The sequence below is a fragment of the Macrobrachium nipponense genome, chromosome 7, assembly GCF_015104395.2.
Source record: "Macrobrachium nipponense isolate FS-2020 chromosome 7, ASM1510439v2, whole genome shotgun sequence".
NCBI lineage: Eukaryota > Metazoa > Arthropoda > Malacostraca > Decapoda > Palaemonidae > Macrobrachium > Macrobrachium nipponense.
Genome location: NC_061109.1, coordinates 87,865,168 through 87,871,167, shown reverse-complemented (window position 1 = coordinate 87,871,167; position 6,000 = coordinate 87,865,168).

The following is a 6,000-nucleotide window of genomic DNA, read 5'->3' as shown; positions in this document are numbered from 1 at the left end:
ATTCATCATCACACCAATGTCTTTAACTGCTTCCTTATTTGTGATTGTCTCATTTTAGGTCCCCTATATGCAGATAGCTTTCTTCTCTGACTCCATAATTTATTGATTCAAATTTATCAGTGTTAAATACCATCCTATTTACCTATGCCCAATCATATACTCTGTTAATTTGGTCTCTTGTTTTAGCGCGTTCCTATCTTCATCACAAGTAATTTCTCTACTTATTCTTGTGTCATCAGCGAAACTACTATCTACCGAGTCCTTAACATTACTGTCTATGTCTGCAACCATAATAACAAACAGTAATGCAGCTAACACCGTACCTTGTGGCACACCGGATATTACCTTAGCTTCATCCAATTTCTCATCGTTTGCAATAACTATCTGTTTTCTGTTGTGTAAAAATTCTTTTAACCATCTTCCTACTTTGTCCACTATATTATGTTTTCTAATTTCTTCGCTAGTATATTTATGATCTACTTTGTCAAAAGCTTTTGCAAAGTCTAGATAAACCACATCTGTTTCATTTCCGCTTTTCATATTTTTGAATATGTTCTCACGGTGGACTATCAGTTGGGTTTGTGTACTTTTTCCAGGTACAAAACCATGTTGTCCTATATTAAACAAATTATTTTTTATTAAATGTTTCATGATATTTTTCTTCATTACCCTTTCGTGCGCTTTCATAATATGTGATGTTAGACTCACAGGCCTATAATTACTTGCCTCTAGTCTTGATCCACTTTTGAAAGTAGGGGTAATATATGCTATTTGTGCTCATCATAAAAATCTTGCCTGTATCTACACTTTGTCTTAATAATATTGCAAGTGGCTTTGCGATAGAATGAACTACTTTCTTTAACAAAATAGCAGGGACACCATCAGGCCCTGCTGCAGCTCCATTTTTAATTTCATTAATAGCCTGCACAATATCGGCTTCATTAATATCTATGTCTGCTAAATATTCACTATTTTCATCCCTTACTTCTATATCATTATCTTCATTATCAATTCTAGGGGTGAATTCTCTCTTATATCGTTCTGCCAATATGTTGCATATTTCCTTTTTTTCATTCGTTAATCTCCTTTCAATTCTTAGAGGGCCTATTTCTATTCTTCTTTTATTCATCTTTTTCGCATACGAGTGCAATAGTTTGGGGTTTTGCTTGATATTCACTAGGGTTTTTTCTTCCAAGTCCCGTTTTTCATTTTTTTTGATTGTATAATCTTTTGTTCTGCATTTTCTATCTTACTTTTTAGTTCTATAACTTTCCATGTATTTTTTTCTTTTGCAAGACCTTTTTTCCACTTTCTGATTTTCTAGAACAAGATCCTTCTGTCTCTTGGTATGCATGAGTGATGTTTACTTTTCTTCTTCGGTAAATATTTATCCACTATTTCCTCTAATATTTTATATAATATCTCCGTATTTACCTTTATATCATCACTTACGAAAATGTTATCCCAATCTTTGTTTAATTCTTCATTTATTTCTGACCATTTTATATTTTTACTGTAGAAGTGTATTTTCCATATCCTTCTCACTTTTTCATTTCTTGCTTATCTCTGTTTTCACGTGCTTTGGAATGGACTGTTAATTCTATGACATTATGGTCTGAAATACTCGCATTATAAACTATTATTTCTTTAACATAATTCACCTTGTCCACAAATACAAGGTCTAAAGTATTTTCCTTTCTTGTTGGCAGGTGATTTATTTGTTGAATGTTGTATTCTAGTAGCATATCTAATAGCTTTTCGAATTGCCTCTTATGTTCTGCACTACTATTACTCTCTTTTTTATATGTATAACTACAACCACAATCTCCCATTCTTTCTTTCCAGTCTACGAAAGGAAAGTTAAAGTCTCCGGATAGGAGAATAGTCAAGTCCTTGTGATTTCTATTATATCATCCAATTTTTCTATTATTGTGTCAAACTCTTTAGTATTAATTTTTCAGATTCAAATTCTACTGCTATTAGTTCACATTCTGTGTTACTATATTTCTCATATATTTTTCCTTGTTTTTAGTCTTTCCCATATATCGCGGTTCCCCCTTGATTCCTATTTTTTCTATCTGATCTATAAGTTTGGAACCCTTTTATTTGATCGTCATTACCAGTCTCTTGGGAATACCAGGTTTCACTTATATTCATTATATCTATTTTCTTTTCAATTTGGGTTTCTGTGTTATCTCCTTCATTTAGTATGGGGAATAAGGATTTTCCCACGTCTCTTTCCTGTTCTGGTATGTTGTTATTTTCTTCATTTCCAGAAATTCTGACATTAAAAAATCCAACTTTTCCATAATATTTGATCCTCCTTCATCATAATTATTCATTTTGTGTCTGAATCTGCAATTTTCTCCGTATCTGCAATATCCTTTAGCATCGTACATACAGTATTTATCTCTTGAGCTGTAGGATCTTGGAGCTGAGGCTTGGAAATTCTTTGCTGACACTCCATATCGCGGTGATGGCTTGCTTTTTTCCTTCACCTCATATTCTTTGTATAGCGCCTCAGTGGCATGGTTGGTCTGGTGTTTGCTTTTCACCTCGGTGGTCGCGGGTTCGATTCCCGGCCATTCCATTGAGGAGTGAGAGATGTGTATTTCTGGTGATAGAAGTTCACTCTCGACGTGGTTTGGAAGTCACGTAAAGCCATTGGTCCCGTTGCTGAATAACCACTGGTTCCATGCAACGTAAAAACACCATATAAACAAACAAAACAAACAATCATCTTCTTTGTTCCTCTCTTTATTTGTTTCTTTCCTATTTTGGATTTTATTATTTAATTGACTTTGATTCATGGCTACAGGGTGCATATATTTACATTTTTTGTCGAACTTACATCCTTTTCCTTTTTTTAGGTTTTTGCATATTTTTGGATGTAGAGCTCTGCAATCATCCTCATAGCCGTCTAGATATGCACATTTACCATAGATTTCATAGTTGTGACATACCTTGGGATGTTTGTAGTAACATCTTTCTCCGAATCTGCAATTCCCTCTTTTCAAAAGGGTGCAGGCTTTATCTTTCTTGTCTATATTTTCCTCTTTCCCATCAGTGTGCAGATCTGGGTAGAGCCTCTTCGGGATTTTATTTTGTGTTATCATGTCGTAATTTAGTTCTTCGTATGTATGCTGCTCGATTGCCTCATATGTAGTATCAGTGAGTATCTCTGCATCCATACTCTCATCTTGTTCTTTGATTTCCTTATTTTTTTCTGTCATTTCAGAGAGAGAGAGAGAGAAAGCTTTCCAGAGTACACTACATCTTTGACCCCAGAAGGGAATGCTAATAAAGAAGTAACCCTTGGGAACAATATTTCACTCGGGGCATGATGCATATTTAGTGGGGGAGCTGCGACCCCTCTTTTTTTTTTTTTTTTTTTTTTTTTTGCATTCTGGGGCGTGTAAGAAAAATCTTCATTTCCTGATGGAGGATATATACATACACTATATATATATTATTATAGTCACTTTATATATATATTTATATATAAAGTGACTATTATAATATAAGAAGAGTTATTTGTATATTTATTTACAAATAACTCTTCTTAGAGTCCATATTCCTTTCCAATCGACTGTCCCCCCCCCCTCTCCCCTCTCCTATATTACCCCTCCTCCTCCTATGTATTATATATATATATATATATATATATATATATATATATATATAGATATATATATATATATAATATACATATATATATATATATATATATATATATATATATATATATATATATATATATATATATATATATATATATATAAGTACGTACGTTCGAATTGCCGTGTCACCCAACGCGTCCAACAACAACTACTTTCTTCAACAACATTCTAGAGAAAATCAGAAAACCAAGAAAATAAAAATTCTCTAATTATATAAAAAAAAAATATCCATGGATTTCTCGAAACAAAACAAAGAACAAGACTTGTGGTCATCTTCCCAAGAACAGCGACGGCGTAAAAAGACTCCATTTCTAGAGAAATGTTCCGTAATAACTTTCTGAAAACGGCAATAAAGACGGTGGAACAAATGTTCCACCCGGTTGTAATGACAGCAGAATGACCACTAACACCGGTTATGGAGCATATGTTTCCCCAGGGAATATAGGAGGAGGGGGAGGGCTGGGAAGGGGGACAGTCGACCGGAAGGGAATATGGACTCTAAGAAGAGTTATTTGTGTGTATATATATGAATATATATAAAGAGACTATAATATATACATTATATATATATATATATCATTATTACTCACTGATATCAAGATATAGTGTGTATTATTATATAATCTAGATATATCTAAATATATATTAGAAGAGGAAGAGAGAGAGAGAGAGAGAGAGAGGAAGAGAGAAGAGAGAGAGAGAGAGATAGAGAGAGGAGAGGAGAGAGAGAGAGAGAGGGAGAGAGAGAATAGCATCATGGGAAAATGCCCAAACAACGAGTTGATAAATGTTGAAAATTCCCAACATCATAAAAAAACATCACAAGATAATTTCCACCAAACAGTGATAATAAGAGGGAAAAAACAATGAAATGATACGTATGAAATGTTCTAAGTCTGCTGATAACTCGATAAAAGACAAATAAAGATTTTAAAAATATAGAAAAGTAATACATTACTGTGAATGTAAATGCTTAATAAGGTGAACGTGTATATATTATATATATATATATATATATATATATATATATATATATATATATATATATATATATATATATGTTGTAATGGCCTCGTAATTAGAGACCAACAGGTTCAAAATAAAAGCAAAAGAAATTGGGCTGGAATGACTGACGAAAAGCAAGACAAATCAAGGAGGAAGACTGAACAATACACAAAAATAACCTTAATAATAATTCATTTACATGTTGTTACATTATTTACAAGTGAGAACAGGTTTTGGGAGACGAAAATACACAATGATCAGTTATCAAAATAATCAATAATTCAACCAAAATTTGACATCAGTAGTGAACATCGCACTAAACCAGAGCATAAAGTCGCTCGACTCAAGAAATAATGATGAAAATTACAATAACATCATTAACAGAGCCATACACTTGCTCGACACCAAAAATGAATAACAGGCAATCACACGAACAGCATAAATAATAATAATAACAAATAGGCAGCATAAAAGAATCATACAATAATAATTTGTATAAACAATAGTAAAAGAACAGCATAAACAATTAAACATTAATAAACCAGCAGCAAACAAACAATCATGCAGCACAAAAACATTACACCAAAGTGCATAAAACCGGATAGCATAACAATCTCCGTAGAGACGACACGACAGACCCAGCTGTCGAAAAGGATGAATACCAACAGACGATCTCCGTGAAAACATCGAAGCAGTCACCAACTGTAAACTAGAACACGGCCATCACATAGATGACCACGGCAGAATTGTCAATACAACATATCTGTTGTCTAACTGAAACTAAACTGCTCCACAGACGACTATGGTTTAGCCATCTCCCATCCATCTGCTACCACGGCCAACAGGTAAAGTGATACCTGCTGAAGTCAAAAATGACTTCCAGCTGCTCCAATACTGCCATGCTGCTGTTGCCTTCTCAGCCGAGGTTTCCCAGAACCTCTCAGATCGCCATCCAAAACCTGTCTGTAGCTGTAACTCACACGTCGCCAAAAGTAACCTCGTCACTATGACAATAAATACTGACGAGTAAGGGAAACAACGCAACAATCGTAACAATTGTTTAAAAATATATATATGTATATATATATATATATATATATATATATATATATATATATATATCTATATATACATACGTGTTCACCTTATTAAGCATTTACATTCACAGTAATGTATTACTTTTCTTTATATTTTTAATCTTTTTTTTTTTTTTTATCGAGCTATCAGCAGACTTAGAACATTTCATACTTATCATTTCATTGTTTTTTTTCCTCTTATTATCACTGTGTGGTGGAAGTTATCTTGTGATGTTTTT